This window comes from Egretta garzetta, unplaced genomic scaffold, assembly GCF_000687185.1.
Source record: "Egretta garzetta isolate BGI_Z169 unplaced genomic scaffold, ASM68718v1 scaffold425, whole genome shotgun sequence".
Lineage (NCBI taxonomy): Eukaryota > Metazoa > Chordata > Aves > Pelecaniformes > Ardeidae > Egretta > Egretta garzetta.
In genome coordinates, this window is record NW_009259796.1 from 371122 (window position 1) to 379509 (window position 8388).

The following is an 8388-nucleotide window of genomic DNA, read 5'->3' on the forward strand; positions in this document are numbered from 1 at the left end:
GAAATCTTGGTTAATGTTAAGTTAAACCACCAGCCTAGCCTTTTGTGTATCGCGTTATGCTTGACAGTGGTTTGTAAGGCAGCTCTCTAAACTCTAGCTGAGAGGATAAACTCGAGCCTTAATAGTTTAATATACTTGATCAGGAAAGTAGTAGGTTTTTTCTTACATCTGTCGCTTCCTACAGACTCTATATGTATAAACCTTAGAAAGGGATTGGCTCTGATAAAGTGGATTGCATTTTTCCTGTTCCTCATTCCTGCATGGGCCTCCCCCCTGCTACTCCTCCTCCTTTTTCCACCCTTCCCCCTCTGCAATAGTGTGTATGAAACTAAGAGTTGAGATCAGTCGGTTCTGAATTTCAGTTACATATACCTAACTTGGGGGGGAAAAAACCCTGCTGTCTTCAGTGTTGCTGTTTCTGTAGCTAAATCTGTGTGCTTGTGTCTTTGTGGCATTGTGCTTATGGAATGGAGCAGAATCAGAGAATGGCTGAAGTAGGTAATAGATAGTATGTCAAAGGATACGGATTTATCTTTATAAGGGTTTGAGTTCATAAAAGACATTTAGGAGCCTGAACGAATTTCTGTACCCTCACTAAGAAGGACTAAGTACCCCACACAGGCCTTCCAAGTAAGGTCTTGTGTTTTAGAACAAAGTTGGTAATTATATTGAGATTCAAACCAAAGCAAACATGTTAGTTCTGTGCTGAATTTACATGGAACAAGCTGCCTTTTATCCTACTAGACAGCTAATTAGTCTTGAGATTTTTTTTTTTTTCCTTCTCACTTCTACTTTGTGTAGACTTTTGAATGCTTGATGCAAATACAGAAAATTTTTTCAGGTTGTGGAACTGAAAAGAGGCTAGTTTTTGACATATACATGCTACTTAATCAGCCAGTTCTGGCTATTGTTTGCTCTGTTAGCAAACTGTTATTTGTGCTGGCATGTGAAACTATTTTAAGCTACTGCACAGAGCTTATTTAATGGTTGCACATGTTCTTGCTGGTTAAACTGACAGCATGATAAAACTGCTCGAGGAGAATATTTTCCTTTATTTTTCAGGCCTCTTGACCTTGATAGACAAGTGTATCGTGAGTGCTGCTGCGATGTTTAGCATGGGTTCAGTAGAATTTGTTCCTTTTATCTGTTGGCTGGGAGGTAGGGACTACTAAAGTCCACAGTCCAATTTACAGTAACCAAAAGGATGCAAATGCAGTGAAAGAGCTAGTGAGCAGGGGACAGCTGTCACTTGCTGCTACGTTGGCCATCATTTGGATGTTAACATGCTTAAAGGAGGAAGACTTTTTCTGAAGAACAGTTGTTAATGTATTGGTATTCTAATAAAATGTAAATAGCTCTTTCATTCTAAATATGCAGCGTTTTTATGTTGCTATAAAAAAAAGAAACCGCAAACAACATTTTTGGTTGTTACAGTTAGTAACACCTACACTTAAAGCTGGAGTAAAGGACTGTTAAGAGGACTCAAAGCTTTCTTCTGAAATAAATTTGGGCTCGTTCTTTCATGTTGACTTGGAAATGCTTTCATAAATTGTGTGTGCAAGATCATATGTATTGGTTAACACCTTAGAACCTAGGCACTGGGATATTTTTGTCAGTCATGAGGCTTAGTGTAGGGATAGGTCATGTCTGTTTCATAACTAGAAACTGTTATTTTTAACACTTCTATTGGAATAGTCCTTCATACAACTTATTTCCAAATGTTTTTCACTGTAGAATTACACTGGGAGGAAAATTACTTGGGAGGAAACCACATAATGGCAAATAAGTGTAAAAGTACTGCTGTTTCTGTAGTGCTTAGTGGCTGCTTGCATTCTACCTCATAATACTTGCTTTACTGTAAGGCTTTAATGATCTTATTACTTCATCTTGTTTGTATGCTGTGTGAATGACTTGCATTGCTTCTTGTTTTAATTTTTTTTTTTTTTCTAATCTGGTACAGGAAGTATTCTTGGAGTTTAGTAGACCAGTTTTTTCAAGTATGAAGTGCCCAATGCAAGATTGAAATACTAGTACATTAACAAGTCTCCTTCAGAAAGGTTGCTCAATTAATTAGAAGTGGTTGCTAACATTGGTATCATCTTAGATATGTTGGTCTAGATATGGTTAACTCTCAACTTTCTAAATCTGAAGTCTAACTTGGGGGGTGGGGGTTGCAACTTTTCTGAAGTGTTTATTCATTGTCCTGGGAAGGACAGTCTATTCGAACCCAAAACCTTCATTCTGGATCCATCATGAATTTCCACTAATGATTCTATGTGTAGAAAGACAGCAATGCTATTTATTACCAGATTTAGCTTTATAAAACTACAATTTTCTTAACTGTTTCCAAAAATAGTATGTCTAGCTTGTTCAAGTGCTGCGAAAAATGATGAGAGGACTAGTGACTTTGCTAAAAAGATCTGTTCCTGACTTTAATGTTGAAGGTGAGTCTTGGCAAGTTAATAATACAAATAACGTAGAGCAGGCCCTTTTCTGTAATACCTAGGTTTTAAGTTTTCTCATCAGATTGGGTTTACCAGAGGAAAAGTTTTGCTGTGCAAAATTGCGCATGCAGGAGAAAGTTCCTGGATAAGTGGTGCGGGTAGTGGCTTCCTCGTAAAATACCTCTGCTTGTCCCCTGTGTTTAAATTCTCTTCATGTGGAAAAAAGCACATTACCATCACACAAGCTGTGCCTAATTCAGCTTTTTGGTGTTGGACAAGAATACACGATATGTAGAAATATACAGACAACCTTTTTCCTTCCCCGAGAGTGGGAGATGCTCTAGAGGAGCAGTCTTCTCGGGTCCAAGTATTATGGTAATACAAAACCAGATGACTTCTCTTTATTATAGCAAAACTGCAGCTTGGGAAGTGTTGGCAGAGAGATTCATTTGGTTTGACAGAAGTCCTTTGGTTCAAAGGATTATGTTGGTAGGTCTGTCTGTTGTGTTTCTGGATGCTACCATGTGTCCTGCTGATAGTGACATCCTTCGCTTTGTCTTATCAAATGCCTCTTTGCCTTGCTTCTCAGCTGTCTGTGCGTATCTTTGCTTTCTAGCATTTCTGTACCAGTCCTGGTCAGCCGGCTCCTAACTATTATAAAATTAACATGTTTTTAAATTCTCAAATGGAAAATATTCCTGTTTGACTAAAAGGCCACTTCCACAAGTTTAGTACTATAGAAATTTTTTATTTATTCTTGACTTTTTTTTTTTTAATGTCTGCTGATGTGATAATTAGGACATTCCTTCTACCCTTTCCCTCACTGCCACCCTCTTTACTCTCTCCCTTCCAACTTACTGAGGAAGTCTCTTGTTCAGAAGTTTGCACTTCTGGCTTGTGTCAGGAAGGAGCAACAAAGAATGTTTAGAATGTATGGTTACTGTGGGGAATGCTAAAGCCCTTTTATGCTATTTCTTAAGATTATTGGATCATGTGGCCTTCTTTTGGCTGCTTATAATATTCGTAGTTGAAATTTTAAATTTAAAATTTTCCTGGGTGAGGGACTTCTATATCAGTCAGACTGAAGTATTTGATGGCAGATACTAGTAACAACCTAAAAATAAATCTTTGAGTGGTGGTGAATTATTCTCCCATTCCCCAAAAGAAGTTTTGCAGAAATTAAAATGGTCTAAACAAACAGTGTTAGAGTGATAGTGATTCTGGCTGTGTTGGCATGACCTTTTTTTTTTTCCTTCGGAGCATGTTTGGAAAATGGCTTCGTGTGTTGTTTGTGTATATATGTATTTTTAAGGATATTTCTTGTTTTCAGTGTCGTGGCTGGAGATCAAAGGAAATGTCTATACCACAGTGAATACTATGCAATTCAGAAAGGATGTTTGTTTTTTTTAAGAAAAAAGTTAAATTAGCCTTGACTGTGCTTCTAAATGTGTATGTAAGCCTTTTGCTGTTAAAAATAAATGAGCTTGTGAGATGGTGGAGAGTCTCCAGGGAGGTCTACAAGTATCAGGAATGGCTAGTACTGCTTATATTCTCTTTTGCTAATAACAATAGAATAGAAATAATAACAAATGCTGTGACATTGGGTTTTCTAAAGCTTGTTTTCCAGACACCTGGGAATGTAGGGTACTCCATCATGGCTTGGCATTTGACTTGCCTCATTAACTTCCTGCTTCTTAAGGGATCAGATTTTGCTGGCTTAGACTTGAGATCACGTTAGAATCTGATACAGGGGGACATTAGCAGTGTTGAGTAGCCATCTGCCCACCCTCCCTCCCACGAAAGTGACCCTCTATCCCAGCAGAGCCCACTCTCTAATTCCCTGCTCCCTCCCTTCCCAGCCCTGGCCTTTGTGGACAACTTCGCTGACATTTGTTTGAGATGAAAGCTGGAAGGGCTGCTCTGCCAACAATCACAAGTTCAACCATAATTTGCTACTAAATTATGGTAGTAACAAATGTTCAGTGCTCATTGACAGTGTTTTGAATGTTTAATGTTTCAGTTGCCAGACTTCAGAAGCTTGTGTTGGTGGCCTTAAAGCTTCCTTTGTTTGAGAGAGCACCAGTTTTAACAATGCTCTCTGAAGAACAGAGATCTCGTGTTCTGCTCGTGCTCTCTGTAGCTGCCCCATGACAGGCTGCCTCCCTAGAAGCTTGGACTGATGCAATGGAGAGTCAGTGGAGGATAGTCTCATAGCTGGAATTTCTGGTCAGTGCCATTCCACAGAAATAACCATTGCTGAGCATGAGGAAGTTGGCAGTGATGAGTGGGATCTACATGTGGGATGTTCTAGCTATGGTGTGCCGGATACGTGCAGATGGCAGAATAGCCTTACTCGGTCGTAAAATTGTTTGGTTGGAAAAGACCTACAAGATCATCGAGCCCAACTGTATCTGTCCGCTAGTAAACCATGTCTCCTTGGGTCATTGTTGCCAAGGGCCTCTTAGGAGGTAGCTGTGATCTGGATTAAGTGCACTTAAGAGCACTGCAGCTTGATAGTTAACTTTGCATTTAGGGCTGAAATAGCGTTTGATTGTGGTCTTCCTCAGGAACTCTGTCAGGAAGGAGTAACTGGTACCACTGCATGGATACGGGTTGCAAATATTTGTTCAGGGCCAATTTAAATTTAGCCATTATTCATGTGGACTAAGGGACTGTAATTCATCTTGTCTCCTGTTAAATAGAGAATAATGTAAAGCATTAGAACTGTGCAAAACACTTGTCAAATACATGGAAAGAAACAAAGCAATGGTAGATACATTTTTCCTGTAAAAAAAGAAGGTTTGTTAATTCATCACAAGGGATAATTATACTTGGCTGTCTACCAGTAAGCTTCCCCCGTATGTAGATGAGTTGTTTGTGAATCATTTGGGTCATCAAGTAATCTCTGTAAGTAAGGAAGGGTATAAAATATCTCAGGATTTTGAAGTAAGAGTAGCTTCAGTACTTAGGCTTGGTTCTCAAGTTCTGCTTTGTAAATCCCGTAACTGCTCTGTTTTAGGGAGATTCTAGTCAGTTCATGAGTATAATGTTATTGTGAGTGGCTCATGCTAGTTAGAAATGATAAAAAAAAAAAGTGTTTTAGCTGTTCTAATAGGAGAATCAAAGTAATTTATCTAAGGAACATAATGCATATGTTTTGGGTTGTATTTGTGTGCTGTATAGTGCAGCCTCTTGTCTTGAATTCCTTGTTCTGGTCTGACTTCTTACACTGCTTTAGCGTAAGAGGCGGCTTTTCGTGGGCTTCCTCCCACCCCTTGCCATGTTAAATAAACCTAAAAATTACTCGTATGTATAGCACTGCAGCTTGATAGTTAACTTTGCATTTATGGCTACTAAAGTTATATACAGGATTTCCAATCTTCCTGGACCACCAATGTGGTGCCATGCTCTCTTTCACAATGCAAGACATCTGACACTTATGTGTTGTGATCTGACCTTTAGGAGTGGGGCATGTCTTCCTCCTTTAGCAGGAGGCTGTAAAAGAAATGAGAATTCATCTTATCCCGCATCATGGATATAATGTGTAAATCGGCAACTTTATAACCTGAATCTTAAAACTCTAGAGCAGTCTTCACTGGAGAGGGAGGCGTGTAGGAAGTATCTAGTTTGGCTAAACAAAATCTAGTCTATGCTTTAAGTACATTTAATACTGCTGGTTAACAGAACTGAAGATATATGTTTGCTGATGTGAATGCTTTGAAGAGCGCTAGTAGATTGGTCTAGAGTAGGTACTGCTTAAATAACTTGTGCAGTGCCTCTAAATTGCACACATGGATACAATATAGTACTTAAACTATACTTATTGTAAAAATTAATTTCCAGCAGAAGATAGTGTGAAGGTTTAGGTATATTACCTGAACTGAAAAACATGCAAATGTGTTAGTGAATAACCCTAGCTTTTAAAAGTCATTAAATAGTTTACAAGTATCTACCTGTGCATCTTAATTAATAGGAGGAGAGTAAATTGAACGGACTATGGTACAGAACCACATTTATACTTACTGTAAAATCAGGGGACAGTGACTGTCCTATAATATTTGATGGAGCATATTTATGTGAAATGCCAGGTGGATACCAACTTTGTTTCTGTGCTGTCACTTAATATGTGATTCTACGGTGTCACTTAGTGAAATGTAATTACTTGCATGCACAGACCAAGATGTTTAAAAAAAAAAAAACCTAAACCCAAACTACCAAACCTAATACTAGTACCAGCTCTGAAACAATGATTTTTAACTGAATGGAACTCTAACGGATTTTTTTTTTTGAAGTTGCATCATCTTAAAAAGAGTGTTTACATCAAAAAAATCTTAGATAATAATACAGTATTTTAATAAGTGTTGTTCATTTGTGATGTAGATGTGGATTTGATTTACAACTAGATGAAGATGTTAGATTGTTAATTTGAATTTACCATGGAATTGAAACATTTTGAGGCAAGAAATTAATTTGCTGGAGGTTGAGTTGAATAAACTATCTCAGAACCTCTCTCACTAACCTTAATAAAACTTCTGCCTTCTTGTCAAGGTGCTGAATCATGGAGTCTAATTCTAGATGCTCAGATTTGAAAAATTGGCTTAAGCAAATAGCATTCTGGAAAATTAATTCTCATATGCCAATAGGTTTGTATGTGACTTCAGTTTTTAGGGTACTCTTTAAGTTCACTGCATTTCTTGGCAAAATACAAATGTTTATTTTTATCCAAGTGTTTCACACATTGAGTGTCTTAAATCTTTTTTTTAATGAAACTTAGGCTAAAATGCTACTGCTTAGTGTTCTAATCAGTATCCAACTTTTAACCAAAAATATGGATTTTTTTAACACAAGATCAGAATTGCCTTCTTGCAAGCACACTGAATTTACATATCAAGGTGAATTTGCAAGCTAAATGCACAACAATATTTTTTCTTTTAGCACTTTCAGTTTCTGAGTAAGTATAAAAATATTCTTTAAAAGTTGAATAGAAAGTGTAAATATTTGGAATGTCAGATTTTTGTTTGTTTTGGTGAATAACAATTTAATTTATAGTTAGAGTTCTTGAAATAATCATTACTAGTTGTCTTAATTTGGATGTCAGTGATTTTTATTTTGTTTTATTTCTTTCTTAAAAGTAATCTGAACCAAATTTATAATTAAAGCAAAGTAATGAATATAAGCAATAAAGCTAAGTCTTATTAGTTGATTTGTCAGGAATTTGTTAGCCCCGTATTACGTCCTTGGAAAGTTTTCCCCAACTTCCTTTCTGCAAACTTTCTTCTCGTATACATAACCACAGAATTTTGTGTTCTTTGATATCTTATAGTTAATATATATTCATTTTTTTTAAGATGATATTGCAAAAATCCAAGCCTGATTGACTTGAGTATTAAACTAACCCCATTGTATTGCCTGAGTTATGTCTCCACTGTTTGGCATATGTGGGATGTAATGTTCTTGTTTCCATTGAGCAAAACACAGCTTTATTTTAATTGTAAGTATTTGTGGGCAAAAGCAGTAGTTAGCATGGATTTAAAGAAAGAGCTTGAAAAGAAAGCTTTTTCTTATACTGGCACTGTTGCTCAGTGGGATTTTTCTCTATGCTTGCAGGTTTTGACTGAGCTGGGTTTGACAATGTCAGGTTTTGGCAGCACAAGTGACTTTTGAGTTTCTGTTAGCTCTGCTGCAGCAGTCTGTGGTGTGGATGCAAGAATGGTGCCAATCTTTGCTTAAAGCAGAGCTGCTGAAGTTTTGAGCTGTTGCATTAGTAGGGGTATCTCATTTGCGAGCACAATAAACCCGTTGTCTTTTTGCTTTTGTTGCTGTTTGTGTGGTGTTCAGGAGGAGGAAAATGACAGACCTGTGGATGGAGGAGCAAAAAGTAAACTAGATACAGATGCTGGGAGGAAACAGGAAGTATAGGTTAAAGCAAGAGAAAAAGAATCTG